This window comes from Capsicum annuum, chromosome 5 (genome assembly GCF_002878395.1).
Source record: "Capsicum annuum cultivar UCD-10X-F1 chromosome 5, UCD10Xv1.1, whole genome shotgun sequence".
Lineage (NCBI taxonomy): Eukaryota > Viridiplantae > Streptophyta > Magnoliopsida > Solanales > Solanaceae > Capsicum > Capsicum annuum.
Window position 1 is genome coordinate 180,347,552 of NC_061115.1, and position 19,154 is coordinate 180,366,705.

Genomic DNA, 19,154 nt, shown 5'->3' on the forward strand with positions numbered 1-19,154 from the left:
CGGCTGAAGTGGTGCAATAGGATTTTAGTTTTTAGCTATTTTATTAGTTTTTGACTAAATTTGAAAAATTAAAAAAAAAAATCCTCTTTGTTTAGTTTTTGTTTTTGGTGTCAGTCTAGTAGAGGCATACTTTACCCACCCTTTGATTTTTCTTTTTGACTCTTTTCTGAAGGGGTGCCCTTTGAACCTAGTACCCCTTTTTCATTTTTAAGAGTAATTTAAAATTTGTATGTTAGGAGTAAGTGAGATTTTATTGCTATTTTTTATGTATGATTAGATGATGCAAGTAATTTTGAATGTGAAAACATGTTGATTGTGTTGAATGAATACTTTTGAGACTTCAAGGCTCATATTTATGAATCTTATATGATGTTTATTTAATTCTAAATTTGTTCTATTGCTTTTTTGAGAATATATAATGATTCTACTTGAGTTTAGCATGTACCATGTGTGATGTGAGGTCTTTTGTTGCATTCTTTGGTGTATATTGATGTCTTAAACTTTCTTGGTGTATGCAAAGAAAAATAAAGAATGCGGGTTTAGGAGATGATGTCGGCATTTCTTTGATAGCTATGTTTCATATCCCCTTTTATCAACCCTTATGCATAATCCTAGTTATCCCCGTTGAGCCTTTAGCCTCTATTCTTTGGTAGCCTCATATGTAGCGTATTCCCCTTCTTTGTTTGACCATAATGTGATCCAATGATCCTAAGCACTATTATTGAAAAATTAAGATGGTTAAGGAGTGTAAAAGTAAGAAGAAAAGAGGGGAAAGTGAAGCCCAAAAAAATAATAGCTATTAGTATTGAAAAAATAATGTGTGGGGTTGGGATTGATGTTATGAAAAGAAAGAAAATTGTGCAAAATTGAATCATGTGTGATAGATCATACTCCCTACTTTGTATATGCAAACTAACTTAATAATATGGGTCAAAACAAAAAAGACGTGGAAAGGTAGAGGTGGTGAAAGTATGGTTAGTTTTAATACCCCGCATTTTTGGGTTAGAATTTGAACCATCATTTCTACGTGTATAAACTCTAATCCTATAAATTTTATATGAATATATGTTTCATGATCATTTACCTTGTGTATAATGTATTTTCAATGCAAATCATGGTCATAGAAAGCACTTAGAGCAAAGTCGAGTTTAGAACATTTGTATCTATTGAGTTTTAGTATCCAATCCTACAAGGGTCAACTTTAAATGAGTGTAACTCTTAGAATATAATTGTTCAGGTGTCCTACTATATATCAAATAAAAGATCTTTGAGCCTTCTTTCCATTGCATCTAATTTCACCTTAATTTGATATCAAAGTAGGAACTTATGCTCATTTTGCTTCGGAGTATCCTTCTATCAACAAGGTGACGACTTGTGTGATAAGCCATCAACTAAGCGATGATATATCAACCTCGTCGTCAGCCTTAAATAGAAAACACCCTAAATCACTTAAAAAAGGTAATGACTAGGATGATAGGCCATCACCTAAGTGATAAGATATCAACTAAGTCATCACCTTAACCAGAAAGTGTCCAAGTCCAGCTAGAGAGTGACGACTTGGTTGATAAGTCATTAGCTAGGTGATAAGCTATTACCTAAGTCATCAACTAAAGTTTTTTGCAGTTTTTGTTCAGTTTTCCTAGGGGTAATTTGGTTTTTTCCTAGTAATCAAACTCCCATTTCACAAATTAAACCTCTGATACATGCTATTTTGACCCATTCTCCATCAGTTATCATACATAAAAACCTTTCTCCTTTTTCCCAAGAACAAAAATTCAAGATTCTTCTCAGGAATTCAAGCATCCATGGTCCCAATTCTAAGCTTTTTCTTCAAGGATTCAAGAAATTAAGGTATGTGGGGTATTCATCAATGGGTCTCTTTTACCCATTGAGTCCCAAAGTCCCTTTTTGGTTCAAGTATGAAACTTTATCATCTTTTATGAGAATATCAATGTTAAATATGAAATTAATCCCTGTTTTTCATAGTAATTTGAATTCAAGCCATGTCAACATATCTTCCCATGTAAATTAGGTTATTTCATGTTTTAAATTTAAATTACCCATGTCATGTTCAATTAGTTTCATGATAAACCATCAAGTTATGAATTGAACCGTATAAATATGTTTTCCTCTCAAGTTTAACATATTCCTATTTTCAAATTCATGTTTATCAGTTATTTATTGAAATGTCTTATCTTTTGGGTCTTTGAACTATGATTTCATATAACTATTTTAAGTGTTGTTATCATATTTTTGTGATCATTTAGTGCTGGCAAGTTATGAACACCCGATACCTATGTGTTTTACATGATTTTATTTTCAAGTAACAAGTCAATCAGATCGTGATTTTAATATCACATTCAGAATACCATATTCATGCTAAGCACTTATCAGTACAATACCATATCATGTTAAATGAATAATAATACCAGTTTTATTCAGTTGGGAGTAACACTTAGCGCTGAGTGAATGCATGGATGGCGGCTCCCCCATTAGTTAGACGTGAGTTGTTAGTAGCAGTCCCTAAGTTCCAGACCTATGACACCACCATAGATTATGATGGCTCCCTCATTAGTTATTCATGACACCTTTATCCTTAGGGACATCAGCCTTGTGGATCCACATCATCAGTCATGTGTTGGTACCCCTGGCAAGGTACCAAAACCCTTCCAACTAGGGCTATAGGTTGGACCCCGATAGCTCAAATTGGGGCATATTAGTTGTAGTCAACTCCCACTATTTCAATTCAATTTTGTATTTAGAATATGTCAGTTTAGGCTTACATGACCAAGTGTATAGATGTCAGTTACTCAGTTATTTAATTTACTAGTTATTTAGCAATTTAGTTTTACAGATTATTTGAAAACACTTTTATGATTGGTCTTGCATTCGTTTTACATGTTCATATTTTTATGCCCAGTACTCACATATGATCCTCAGTATAGCTTTCCAACATATCTAGCTTTACATGAGATTTACATACAAAATTCATGTTTCTACCTCTTCCCAGCTTACAAAATTGTTTCCATTTCAAGATTTATAAATTTCACTGTGACTTGCCATCTCTATGTACAAACATGTTTTAAAATGCATACTTGAGCAATTAACTTATGTCTACTACTTTAAAGTATGCTTTAAATATTTCCATGATGTAGTGTATGTTCCTATGCCTCCATACATTCCTAAGTACTGACCACATATATGCATTTATGGCTACATTTCTTCTTGATGTAGGTGCCAAATGTAGTATATACATTGGGGTCAAATAATTTTTAGCATTCAGCTAGTAGGTGAAGAGTTCTCTTTTTTCGAGAACTCTAGTGTAGTTCATGTACTATATTATTATTATTCTTATGTATTGATTTGTAGTAGTTGGAGGTATATACCAGCCACCTAAAATCAGTATAGTGAGGCTTCGTAGATAGTCAGTCAGAGTCATAATATGTAATTCAATTCTTTCTTTAGATTTATCACATTGCAAACTTTATCAGTATTACATTGATTCAGATTTTCTCATGATTATGCTTCTGCTCAACAAATTTATCTTGTATATACATTTTAAACTAGTTGCTCAAGTATCATGCCAGTACATGGGTTAGCTTAGGATCACTTGTGGTTCTAATCACCGTGTTAAGACTGGGGGGTAGTCTCAGGTCGTGACATTAGTAGAGAATAGATTAATGTTATGTGTGATGTATTAAAGTTCTTAGAAAAGATAGTCACTAATACTGGCCATAAAAATTTCGACCCATTTCTCAGCCTACATTACATCCCTTAAAGTCCTATTTTATTTTATTTTATTTCTTAACATTCTGATATTACTGGAGTATTACACTAAGGTAAATCTTATGGTTCATTGTATTTCCCATGAGAATTGTTTGTGAGAGTGAGTGTAATTTTATTCTTAAACTCATTCTTGTGATAAATTGTATCTAGGTGAGTGAATATGGGAAACTCTCTTATGGTGAGGGCACATGTTTGATGATAGTTAGAGAACTTGTTTGATTTCTTTGATTGATTAATATGCATGAGTTTGCAAACTTGGTAGAGTCAATTCTCAAGGTTAGGATGTTTTGAAGTAGAATTCTTGAGCTTTTAAGAGTATGTGACGAGCTTAGTGTAAAACTTGTTATCTATATAGTCATAGTATTTCTAGCTTAAGTATCTTTCTTGCAGTAGTAATGTTGGAGTCTTCCTTGATTATGGTGCTAAAGGTAAAGATTTTTTCGAGGAAGAACAAGGCTTTAAGTATGGGGTGATGATCTTAGGTGGATTTATGCACATAAGTATTGTTATCTAGCCTTAATTAGCTTAGTATTGTGGACTTCTTGTGTGCATAATGAGTTTTTATTCACATAATTAACCATATAAGTGTTGAACTAAATGTTTATAATGTTCAAGGTCTATTCAAAACAAGTTCAGAATCAAAATGATCAATTAGAGTTTAGATGAGAAAACTAGTATTTCTTAACTTGAGTTATGTGCTATTCTAGTTTGTCTTATTAGATTCAATCATATTGTGAGCTCTAATTCATGGTGTTTTATGATATAGGAAACTTGGTGAGAATAATAAATTGATACTTGGATGATATACAAGCTGGAAGTGAAGAGGAAAAACTACCACGAAGCAAGGAACCAAAGGCCAAACGCATGGAATAAACGATGTCAAAAGCTAAAAAGTTTGTGCTTAGGGGCATGCCAATCTCCCTAGACACCATTTTAAGGGCCTTCCACACCCTTAATGTCAAATCAAAATGTCAAAATCCAGTGATCCAGTGCAATTTTGGAATGTCATGCTGCCTAGGCACCGCGATAGGCGTGTGGCATGTTGATGTGTTAGTTTCAGCCAATGTTCTCCTAGAATAAATGGAACACTGAAACACTTTTGAAAACACCTTGGATAACCTTAGGTGCTTATAATAAACTTTAGGAAGATTCTCTTAGGGTTTTATCCTTTCCTTTAGTTTAATTTTAGATGTATACATGGATTTCACTATCGGGATTCGTTGGAATTTCATGAGTGGCTAAGCACCCTCATCTAGGGTTGAGGCCAATAACATGAGTACTTAAGCTCATATTTAAGTTGCTTTATGTTATTTTTAAATATTGGATGTTCAGATATTCCTGTTATTACTATTCTATGGATTTGCTACCGTTAGAATAAATACATATTTCTATTGTGAGTCGGGAAGGAGGGACAATTGAATAGAACGTGGAATGTATGGAATAGGATCTTAATCATTCAATGAATTGAATTTAGGATTTTCACTTAGGATAGGAATATTCCTAATTTTCCATATTTGGTTCATATACAGGATGAAATACAAATGCGTTTAGCTTAGTTCTTTCATTCCCGCTCAATGATGTAGTTCTGAGGCTAAGTTAGATAGTTGATTAGAGGTTCGAAAGACCATAATCATGTTATCAACCCCGTAAATCAAAAACCAAGATAATTAATCAAACTAATGAGATTTCATAGCTAAGTAGGATTATTCATAGTGCCTCAGCCCTGGGTTTCTCCATATTATTGTTCAAGACCTTGACATTACCATATTGTTAAGTTTACTTTTAGTTTTTGAATTTCAAATACTCTTAGTTACATTTGCAATTTTTTAATATTAGTTGTGAAGCTAGAATTAGATTGTTGTTTAAAACAAGTCCCTATGAGATCGATACATGGATTTTAAAGGCCATTTTACTACTTGGTGGATCATGTACACTGCATGTTCTTGGGCACAACACGTATGCTATAAAACCCAACAAAAATTATAAATATGTTTTTCACATATATTTATAATCTAATTCTAAACACATGCTTTACACATGAGTTGCACGAGAGCATTATATATAGTATGGGCTTGTAACGCCCCGAGACTACACCCTGGGTGCCACACGGTGCCTATGATCTCAAAGGACCACAAGCTAACCCATGACTGGTACCTTCTATGAACATTGAATAATAATCTTAAAAACATATGCGGAAGTAAGAATTGAAAATGCCATAATGTTCATAAAACTGAATCAATACTGAATACATTTGTAAAACAACTTCTAACTAAAAGTGTCTGAAAGCCTCTAAACATCTAAAATAAAAGAGTTTATGAGACAGGTGTCAACTAACTCCCAAAACTGTCTAACAATAAATGTTGTACTAAAACAATTCTAACAAAGTACAGTCAGGATCCCGAGCGTCCGAACCTATGATATGTGACATCATAGCACAAAAAAATATGCGTTAGTACTTTGAATATATTGGTATACTAGGTGAGGTTAGTCTAATATTCATGGTTCTCGTGCATGAAGATAATCACCAAATATCATGGAGAGACTAGATGAGAGTATGTGCAAAAATGGACCTACTGTGAATACTGTACATGCAATACCAAGTGTATATCGTCTATCTAAATTTGTCTGAAACTAAAGTATTGGGTTTCTAATGACTTAAAGTCATGATCATGTATAAATGAACTAAGTTTTGTACTGAATACTGAATACTGAATACTGAATACTGGATGCTGGAACTGTAACTGTGAGAGTTATCATCTAACCAACATACCCCAATTATAGACTGATATAGGGTCTAACCTGTAACCCTAGTTGAAAGGGTGTTAGCACTGTGCCGCGGGTTACTAACAATAGCTGGGTTGACCCTAATCTGGTAGGAAGACTCATGAGATATATATGGTTACATCAACCCTAGTCTGGTAGGAAGACGATTTACCCTACGCTAGCTACATAGTTTTGTAACTCAAGAACTGCTACTAAGGGTCAAAACCTCTGCTGATAGGAATGCCCCCATCCTTGGGTTCACTTGGTGATGAATCCTACTCCCAACTAAATCGACACTGCACTAATCACTAAATTATACTAGGCTAGACTGAACTCACATTGATTCTGTTGACTGACCATATACTACTGTTCAGGATACTACAGAATCCTTCTATTCCAACTGGAGACTAGACAATAGCTAAATTTTGGGTATTCAATACCCCCAGGACTTAATAGCATAGATAATGAAATCATATCTCAACTCTAAAAGCATCACACATACGTTATCATGCATAATTCATTCACATAGAAATTTGGTCAAACACCTAGGATACATAAATCTTGTACATGAGAATGAGCAATATATGAATATCATGACTACTACATTCAACACCAAAATTCAAAGATTAAACATGGGGGTACATTATTCAACATGCATTCTAGTTAATTCAGATGAAACTCAAACTATTATTGACTTGAAATCCACACAACATCACATACATGAATATAGTTCCACTCAAGAATGTAAATCATAATCTAAGTGCTTGAAAAGGGATTCTTGAACTCTAAGGGCAGAAGTAACCCAAGAATGAACACCTAAACATTCCTTGATTGACGAATTATTGGAAGTTATTGAGGGATTTCTTATGAATTGAACTTGAATGATGAAAAGGCTAGGGTTTGTTCTTGAAAGAGAATGCTTTTGATTTTGAGAGAATTGTGATAAATGAGGCAAAAATGTTGTTTTAGGACCTAAATCTCGTGTTAAAGTAAGGGGAAAATACTAGAATACCCCTCTGGACTCGGGATTAAATGAGCTGAGAAATGCCCAGTGATGCGATAGGTGATGCTCCGCATTAATAGTATCGACATGATTACCGATGTGTCGCATCGATGTTGATGATGCAATAGCCAATGCGACACATCTTGATCACTTTGGCTTGCTATTTTGGTCATCCAAACATGACTCAAACGATGTTCAAAAATTCCTAAACTCACCTGAGATGACCTATAGATAATTTTGATCATGGATCAATTTAAAAATCGATAATCTAAGTATGGAAAGATCATAAATGATGCCATTAAAATATCGAGACAAAAAATGATACTAAGTGTCAAGACTTTGCTGAAATTTTCTAAGTCTGGGACCTCTTTTGGCATGTTATAAATGACTGAAATGGGTTAGGACTTTATGGGACCACTCTAATTAAAAACTTGATTCTGGTGCAAAGGACAAACAAGTAGTGGCATCAGTATATTTATAAGCTTACTAGTAGAATTATTGTCCGTCTACACTATAATCAATGGTTCTAGAGTTAGAAGAGAGAACAAAAACATTGGAGTTGATGAGAAAAAATAGAGAATGTAAGATATCTTAGCTTCCTTAAAAGTCCCAACTATAGATGTAACAATTCTAAAAAAGCCACTAACTTTGGATTTTATGGACTTGGAAACTCAAACTGTGGTGTGCCCTATGACCCTTACAAGATTTGAAATAGGAATTGAAGCACCAAACCTTTGACAGGGTGTATTTTTTAGCCGAATTAAAGACGTTGTCATGAAAATTTAAAGTGACAAAGAGATAGGAAATATCCAACGTAAAGGGAAAAAAAGAGTGTAATGAGAGAAACCTTAAAGACCACTAACAGAATGATGCTGAATGTCATAATATGGAATGATAGGGGCACAAAAAATGTTGAGTTTAAAAGAAACGACATTTCGATGATATGTATGCACAATCCCACCATGCTTTTCCTTCTAGAAACTAGAATGGGTGACTATAGACAATTCATAGATAAGCTAGGTTTCACTAATCAAATCTAGTTAGCCGTTGTGAGTAGCTCAAGTGGTATTGTAATTATATGGGAGGATGATACTCTCAACATTATTAACATTTCCATCTCCCCTTAGGGTATTCATGTGGCTGTCATTGTAAGCAACCCTCCTTCTAAAAGATTCTTTAATCCTATTTATGCTAGCAACCTCTTTAAGAAGAAAAAACATTTTAGGACTATCTAAAATCCATTAAATAAATTATCAATAACTTTATCCATGAGAGATAGTTATTATGGGTGATTTTGATGTAATCCTCAAAGCTTTTGATAAATTTGGAAGTAATTGATTTAATAGCAATTAGGTGTCTCATTTTTTAAATTGCATAATGTAATGACAAGTTTTGTGAAATTTTACTTTGTATGTGATTGACCATTATGTCCTTCTCTGTAGTTTCTACATGTTGATTTTAGAATGTGGGGTTGGTTAACATGGTCTCCAATGTATTCAGGAATGATTTTAAAGAGTTTGAAGAACTTAGAGTCATTAAAAATCATAAGTTTGACTTTGATCAATATTTGATATTTTGAATCTATTTTGAATCACGAAACATGTTTTGAATAGTTTCATTGAATCTGAAATGCTGAATTTGGATTAGTAGAGGGTTTGGTTTGCGTTCTAAAGTTTGATCCTTCATTTGAAAACTCATATTTGCTAAAAGGGGGTCCTGAGAGTTAAATTATTGAAAATGACCCTTTTTCAAAATTTTGATGTTTTTGTTGAGTCTGGAACATCAAAATTAGCCCAATATCATATATGGTTTATTCCTGTGGGGTCCTTAATAAATCCCAAAGGTCCACTCGAAAATATTTTATCACTTGGAAAATTTGTTGGTGCAACATTTTTGGTGCATCAGGTCCTTCACTGCAATCAAGTGGTCATGCATCATAATTGTAGGCCACTATGATAATATTCATCGCAATCTTGTGGTGGTGGTACCACGATTACGATGGGTTAATCAGTACACCATGTCAATTAAATCATCATTATTGTGAGGCCTTGCTATGAGACTGCGACAACAAACTTAATTGTTGGTCAACATGACCCTCATGATCGCAGGGTAGGGGTTAGCAATCCTGAGGAACTGTTCATAGAAAAATATAAATAAATCAATTTCATAATTTTACTCCATTTTTGAACCTCCAAACTTTAAAAAATATTATTTGTCTTGGTATCTTCATCATTCTTTGTTTGGATAGCCTCTAAACTCATCCTTTCATTATTTTCTATTGATTATGTCTTCAAAAATATCTTTGAACCTCGATTTTGAAGTAGATTTTTGTTTTTTTTAGTAAAACTTGAAAATGATTTTTCTTTGATGTGGACTTCATTCTTAACTCATTTTTGCATGAGTTTTTTTAGCTGTAGACTCCTATAACCTTGGGGAATATGTCTCTAAATAAAAGTTTGTTTTTGTCCCTTTTATTTCTGAACTCATTTTTTGAGTTCGTTTTGGACCCATCCTAAATTAGTTATTATTTGTATTCTAAGCTTTTTTTTATCGTGTAGATAATATAATTATATGTTTTAGTTGATTTCAAGACCGTTTAAAAGAAAAAAGCTCCATATTGAAGGATTTTAGGCTGGGATTTCATCATTTTCTAGTAGGTTATTGCTTAACTTTCTTCAGGCTGAGATGGATAGGTAATAAATAAGTAAAGCATGCTATTGTTTTGGGAAACTAAATATAGAAATTATATTTTGAGATTATTATTAATGTTGTGTGCTCGTGTGGGGGTTTATACATTGTTGTTGTTGACTTGTGATATCATATATTGTGTGTTGCCAGTGGAGGGACTTTATTTGACATCATTAGCTTTATTTGTGCATTTAAGTGCCTTTATTCTTAATGTGATGCTCGCACAAGGGCTTGAATATATATATATATATATTAGAGTGTGTGTGTCTGTATATATATAACAACTCGATTAGGGGCTTAACTATAATAGACCATCCAAACATTTGTTATATAAAACAAAATTCATTTAATGCAAGATTGACAGGTGCTTGGCATATTCTCCAAATTTCTTAAGTTTTTCACCCAATATCATATATCAGTTTATTATCTTGTTTGTTGACATAAGTAGTTGTAATGCTACAACTAATCAACATAATTATAGTTTCTTGATGAAAATAATTTTGTTGATTGAGTGTTAGCACGGAAGTAGACATAAAATATTGAGCCCTGTGGAGTATGTATGATAAGCAAATAAAATATCTCTTTTATTTATCAGTATTCTCGTTCTTCCTCATTGCTTTTTAATCTAGATAGAGATAAAACACTATCCCTCTCCCCCTCCCCCCCAAATATAGTCAAAGTTGTTATGACACACCTTAACTTTACATAATCCTACTATCCTCGAAACTCAATTTTACTATATTATTGTCTACCTTTTGTTCTTACGTGAAACCTCCAGATATATAAGTTAGAAAATTAGTGAACATATATTAGACTTATTAGATATCCTAGAATGTGTGTCAATTAGTGTAGTACATTAGTAAATAGCTAGGTGTTGTTGCACTTTATGTAATGTAGGAGAGGCAAGGGGCTAGCCTCCTCCCCCTTCTCCTTATTAGTAGTATTATTTAGTAATTGCCTAGTTTCTCGTTCTTCAATATATATTACTATCTAGTACTTGATTTTCTTTGGATATTGCTATTTTACTGTTATAATTTTATTGCAACCCTATTTATGCTATTATGTACTTTAGAAAAACTATGAATATAAGTGAAAAATTGAAAACAAACCTCTGGTACTTGCCTTAAATGTAGCCTCTCCTATATTACTGCCAACCTAAAGCCCAACAAATAGTATCATCTCACATCTCCTTCATACAGTATATTCACTTATCGATTTTAATTATAGACCCATCAATGTTTGAAGCATAAAAACTACATAAGAAAATATAATTAAAATGAATTTTCAATAGTGAAATCTTAATCCTCTTCCAAGACACCACAAGAGGATTGAAAAAAAAACATATGCTTAATGTATTGTAAAGGCCTCCAGATGAGTACCTCTGCCAAAAAATGGAAACAGTTACTGAAGCACCAAGAGAAAAGAGCAAACAAATATCAAAGATCTACATAAGGAATAAATCCAATTCTTTTGTTACATAGAAAGGAATAAGTTTACATATACTCTTGTATTTCATGATGAAATTTTGAAGATGAATTTCACTTGACAGATTGACCATAGTTTTTTCTTTGATTAATGAATCAAGTTTATAATATCCAGAACAATTTCCATTTTTATGTAGGCTCCACCGTACCAAATTATACATCATATCTAGGTAAGAATTAACCATTCGAGTAATAAGAATGTGATATATCAACAAACTTCACTATCAAGTTTTGTAGAGCCAGCTTGAAACTAAATACACTGGGAACATAATTTTCTGTTGGTTTTTGTGTCACATAATTTTCAGTTGGTTTTTGTGTCTTGAAGTATCTATAAGCTATTAAAAATAGGTATGAAAATGCTATTTCAAAGTAATCTCCATCAATATTTCCTTGCTTCTTCGATCGAAGGGTAAAAAATATCCTCACATTTGGGACATATATTTTTACCATACTTGAATGTGGAATATCGGACTGACCAACTGGAAGGAAAAGTTGTCCAAAGCAATAAACTTGTGGAAATCTCCTAAAGTTATATTTCTTGTAATTTTTCAACATTGAAACCATTCCCTAGATACTCAAAATGCACGTGACATAGATCAAATTATACAACATCTCTGTCACTGACTTAACCAATTCATTCTATTTCTCGGTGAACATATCACCATGAGAGGTTTTGACATTAAGGATAAGGTAAACTACAGATTCATAGTATGGCATTTGACTACTCAATGCCTCAATCCATAGAGATTGAAATCCACAAAGTATGGAAAGCATAACATCATAGTCTTTACTGTCTGTTTCAGATTCATCATCTGAGAACTTGTTCTTTGTGGTGAAAGTAGAGGAATAGTGAGTATGATGATGATCAATATGCTAATGATGTAATTTTTTGGCACCTACGGAGGTAGACAGAAATGCCCTATCCTTCAAATCTGTAGATTTTGAAGGTGCAGATTTTTTTAAGTGTTTATCCAACATATCACTAATTTGTTTTCATTCCAACGGTCCTTCGATGATCTCCGACCTCTACCATCCACCACCACAATTCCTACAAATTTCTCTATACTTCACCCAAAACCTATAAGTATATAAATGTATGTCTATATATTATGAATCTATCAGTCTAAACAGAGGGAGGAACTCTGTGTGTTGAGAGAGTGAGTGGGATAGATGGAGTTAGGGTTTATAAACATGTACATAAAGTATGTTGAACATTACATGGTATTTTTATTTTTCTTCCATAAATTATATATGAATATTAAAAAACTTCAACTCCAAATAAACTAAAATTCAATCGTTTGGTTACCCTACATATTAGGTTGATTTTAATATTTAATAGCCAATATATTTGTTGATTTTAGTTTAATAAAAAATACAAAAATTGTAAGTGACTACTAAGCCTAAACCTATTATCTTTTTTTCCTACAATAATTGTAAATTAGACAAATAATACTCTTAATTGTGGTATATTGGATAACTCCCAACTTCATCACCTTCTATTCACGATTTACAGAAACTCACCAGACACCCCCTCACATTCTCACTACGCCACTACTCATTGACATACAATATTTTTTATTTTAATATCCACTTAACCACTCACTTTTTTCCCCTTATATGAACTCACCTGCATAGAGAACACACCAATACACACTCTACAATCTAGGCAAGGCCATAAGCTCGAGGTTTCAGATCTAACAAAGAAGAAAGTATGAGAATCTAGCTTATCAACATATAAAGAATATTACACAGTTATATTCAAAAATCTAATTATTAAAAAATTCATAGAATTAAAATCAACTTCAATAAAGAAATTCACTTTTGATATACAATTTTCATCTGAAAGAGAGAGATGAGAAATTATGAAAATGGAAAGAATTCATAGTCACATGAGAAATTATTAAAAGGGGCAAATACATAGTCAATTATTGATTATGTATATAATTCATAAAATTTTTAAATTTATTATTTACAAACAAAACTTACATATTCGTAAACAAAGACCAAACCAACCGCTTTGCACGTACTGATTTATCCATATGTCATCTTTCAGCAAATATCATCTCTTCGATAATTCTGCACGTAAAAGTTACACAAAGAAATATACCACATACATGTTCATGTCCATATCACTTTAATATATATATTATAAAAATAAAGACAAAATATAAATATCAAACTTAAAGAAAGCAGAAAACTTTAGTAATACTTTTGTTTTGCTACTTTGACATATCAATAAAATGTAAAAAGGGTGGCTATTTATAGATCATCAAACTTAGCCCCCAAGGTTACCAAATTTGACTTAAACTTGGTAAGTTGACCAACTATTTAGATATTTAAATTCAAATTGAACAAGTAATTTTTTATCTTCAAATTAAACTTGACTGTTAACTATTATCTCTAATAAATGACATTTTACACATACACATGTCACATGACATCCATATTATATAACCCCCCCCCCCCCAAACTTCCATTAATAGATAATGTGTTTCTTTAAAACTTTACTAGAAAAATTCAATAGGACTAATCCTAATGAAGAAAAAGGAATACATACATCTTGTAATATGCCTTTAGTGTTGCCTCGTTAAAAATCTTACCAGGAAAACCCAATTGGGATAAAACCTTGATTAAGGAAAAAAGAGTACAACGCGTATTTTACTCCCCCTGATGAAAATTCAATTTAATGACTTGAATCTCCACATTTCAATCTTGTGCACCATCTTCTCGAAAGTTGTAGTTAATAGAAACTTGGTGAATAAATCAGCAATATTGTCACTTGAACGAATTTGTCGCATGTTGATATCACCATTCTTTTGGAGCTCATGTTTTTAGAAAAGTTTTGAAAAAATGAGCTTCCTTATATCTCCTTTCATGAATCCCCATTTAATTACGCTATATGTGCTGCATTACCTTCATATAAATTGTAGGCATTTTATCACAGTCCGGACCACATTTGTATCATGGATCTCAACCAAACACATTCTCAGCTTGCTTTATGAATAGCAATTATCTCAATATAATTTAAGAAGTGACGATTGTTGTATACTTCACCGAACATCATGATATAGTTGTATCTCCATATATAAGTAAATAGCTCATCTGAGATTGAATTTCGTGTGGATCAGATCAATACCTTTTTTAATGTATGTTCATCAAGGGACAAATATTTCATTTGTCAAACACTTCGAGTACATATCCAGTAATACGCATTCTTAGCTTCCTTATTAAAAAACTTATCAGGAAAACCATGTGGCATAAAACCTCGACAAAGGAAAAAAGAGTGCATCGTGTATTATACTTGCATCGATTAAAACATCACTTTACTCTTATAAATGATATTCTGCAATTCATAAGTGCACCAACTGCACTAAAAAATGGTACTTACTAATCATTTTCATGAGATCAAAATTTATCTGTATTCAAGTTAAGCGATCTTATAATCATTGGAGCATTTAGTGGGAATGCTTTTAAATCCTTCGAGGATTTTCATATAACTATTGTCATCTAACTAGACATGACAATAATTTATTATATATATTCAAGATTTTCAATATTGTAAGACTAAAATAGACCTCATTTCATCCACCATAGGAGAATAATTCTCCTACAAAAATGCTAGAAACTTATGAAGATCTCTCCATATTCATTACTATTCAGGTACCTAAACCTTTCCCAAGGTTTTATGAAGTGTTATGTTAGTGCTCTTTCAAATAACTTGCCTTATTATCATGACCATCTTGATCATTTGCTCTTTTCCTTCTTCAAGGAGTTTTATCTTTGGAATGAATTGGCTTGTGCCATAGACTCTGTTCTTTTATAAACTTTTCATTGGAGCATATACAATTGAAAGATCATATGAGAGAATTATCAATTATCCCCATGAAGTTATCTCATTTTATTCATGGTACACCTGAACGTCAAGTTGTCTTAAATACCACCTCCCCCAAACTTGTTGATTTAGTAGTTAGCGTGTCCCTTTTTGGTCCAAAGACTATACATGTAAAACACGTGGAAAAAACTGCTTATGTGTCTGTCCACGTGGATAAATACCATCCACTTCCCTCATATTTATCCTATATCAAAAAATAACCCACTTCTACCCTTAATTATCCGATTTCTCTCTAAAAATTATATTTTTGAGTTTTCCTCTGCTCTAAAATAGTGAAAGGTTGAATTTTCGTCGATCAAGTAAGGTATTATCTAAAAAATTATGTTTTTTTTGTATTAAAAATATAAGATTATTTTTTCTATTAGTGTTTAGTAGTAGTTTCCGATTATAGTTTCAATTAGGACTTTGATGAGACTCATATTTACAAATACATTTCCTATTATAATTAATAGAGTTAGAAATCACAATTTAAGTTAGGGGTGTACAAAAATCAAATCGATGAAAATGTTATTTATTTTATTGTTATTGGATTAACGATTTTTTAATGATTTTATAAAAATAAATTATTGATAATTGATTCGGTTTTGATATTTTTTATTAGTTATTGGGTAAACCAATAACCCAATAAGATTATATTATATTATTATTTTATACCCCATATATATAAATATATAAGTAAGATTTTTGTTACAACTAAGATTTGGTTTCTTTTCATGTTAGTTACTAGTTTTTCTATTTTATGAGTATTTTTTATTGGTTAAATCAAAAATTAAATAGTTAAAGAATAAAAATAGATAAATCAAATATTGATAAGAAAATATCTTATTGGTTTGGTTATTAATTTAGCATATTTAAAAATCAAAAACTGATAATATAAAAATCGAACTGAACCGATCGATGAACACCTCTAATCTAAGTAGGTAAAATAGAAGCAATTGAAAGAAACTTTTTTTTTAAATTTTTTTAAAGTAATGAAGGAAGAGGAATACGAAATAGGTAGATAAGAGAGTGGAGGCTTTGAAGTTTTTTGAAAATATTAAAGAAAAATGATTTTTTTTTTCATTTTTTACCATTGGAATATGCTGATTTGGCAAAAAATTAACTCCATCACACGCGTGATGGAGTTTGAAATCACACATTTTGCCAAGTAGGCCAAACCAGGTCACGTTGTATACTAAAACAACAAGGTTGGGGAGGGGATACTTAAGACGACTCAAAGTTCAGGTGTACCATGAATAAAATACAACAACTTCAGGGGGTAATTGATAATTCTCTCTTATCATGTATAGTCAGCAAACATATCCAACAATTAGTTCAAAATATTTTGCCATCATGACCTCAACCTTTGGGTAATGATAAATTGGTATCAGAGTCAGGTTCATCGATCTCATTAGTGAAAAAGCAGGTTGTCTAGTAAAGTTTCATAGATTGGTACACAGACGTCCGTATCTATCTTTGAAAAGCTATAAGATGTCTTTAGAAGTTCTTTTCATAATTTGATTTCTTTCCTGTGGGTTTTTTATACCCAACGTTCTAAACTTATATTTCATAACTTTTTATGTACATAGTGAGGACTAGGTCTAGGAATACTAGGGTTCTGAGTCGACACCCGATATAAAAGCCTCAGTTCAAGAAAAAGCATGGGTCATGGTCGACCTAGATATAGATAAGAATGAGAAGATGCCTTAGCTAGAGGAATATAGGGAGGCCTCTACCAATCCCGAGTTTGATTATTCTCTAGATGACTATCAGATAAAGGGAGTAAGGCCAGTTCAGGTCCCACAGAGTTTAGTTGACACCTCAATGCTTCAAGATTTGTTGATTCATCTCTTAAGTTGTTTGAAGAGTGTTCCCCTGAGTATACCTTGTAATTATCAAACATCAAGTAGAGTCACCGTCTGTACTAATATCTGGTTATGGTATTCCTACTTTAGGGCTGCAACCATCATCTATGGTACCTTGTGTGGATTCATTGCCTTCCAGACTTACTATCCTCTAGTTTCTATGAGTATTATGATGTCTTCTAATGATCAAAATAGGTTTATTTTGGCTCCTCCCAGTTCGACGGAGCAATTGGCGAGGACACCTATGAGTTTCTGATTAACTTCTAGGAGAAGTTACATACTTTTGAATCTCTTAAGTCTCATAAAGTTTCTTATACTACCTATCAACTAATGGATATGGCTAGAGATTAATGGAGTTCACTTTCTAGTTATAGGCCATTGGGTTCACCTATATGATTGGGTCTTAATTTTTTGAGGCCTTTTTGGAGAGGATTGTGTTATACATCTTGAGAGATAAAATACAGGATGAGTTTTACCACTTTGATCATGGATCCATTTCTATTGTAAAATACAGGATGATTTTTACCACTTTGATCATGGATTCATTTCTATTGTTAAGCTTGATGTACGTTTCCATCCTCTATCTAGATATTCAGCCGCTAGCATTTCCAGCGAGTCGAAGAGGATTCAGAAGTTTATGAAGGGGTTGAAGGGTCCTTATCAGTTGTATACTACCTAGATGGTTATTTTAGGGAAATCATTTTAGAGCATTATTAAGCTTATCAAGTTGGTTGAGTTTATTATCTATGCTACTTAAGGAGACACTAAGAACGTGCATCGCCAGGGAAAATTTAGTAGACACATCTCCTGAGGTGGAGATTTCTTGAGTAGAGATTCCTACACTTATTATAGTAGGCCTATTCAGGCCACTTTATAGTGATCAAGTGGTAATACTTTTAGTTCTTCAACTTTTGGTAGCCAGGCATCAGGTCATGCGAGTGGAGATTCTAACCTTAATTCATCAGGATATGGTGGTGTGCTAGTTTATTTATGCCCCTTAAAATTAAGTCAGGTCGTAGAGGATGCTATATATGTAGTAAGGTAGGCCATCTGGACAAGGATTTTCCCTGATGTGTGTATGGACCTACTCAGTAAAGCTCTCAGCTTCAGCTTTGTGCTACTTTAATATAGTGAAAGGTGGTTCATAGAGTAGTTGGGGTGGTGCTAGAGGTGTTGGGGTAGAGGTAGAGGAACTCATAGTGGAAGTCGCAGGGTTGTTGAATTTAAAAGTGAACATAGGGATTATTATGCTATACCCAGGTGATGCAAGGGATATGCATTTGATAAAGTTATTTCAGGTATCACCCTACTTTTTTATAGATTTGATCCTGTATTATTTGACCCTGGGTCTACATTCTCCTATATGTCTACTATTTTGCTTCTAGTTTTAATGCTTCATGTAAGCCCTTTGCTAGATCTCTTAATATATCTATAGTGGTGGATCAGGTGTATCGATCATGTATAGTTACCTTTATGGGGCAAAAAACTTCGGTAGATATAATTTCCCAAGATATAATCAACTTTGATATTATCTTGAGTCTGGATTGGTAGCTCCACATCATGCTATTTTTGAATATTATGCTAATACCATGATCTTAGCTATGTTGGGTGTGTCAAGGATATCTTGGAATAGTACAATTAATTCAAGTCTGAAAGGAGTTATATCTTTTCTACGTGCTCATTTCATGGTAGAA

At 32.7% G+C, this 19,154-nt stretch overlaps 1 pseudogene; it reads right to left on the reverse strand.

Moving 5' to 3' along the window:
* Positions 1-11,901: 11,901 nt before the first annotated feature.
* Positions 11,902-19,154, reverse strand: part of LOC124898565 — a 71,702-nt pseudogene continuing 64,449 nt past the window's right edge.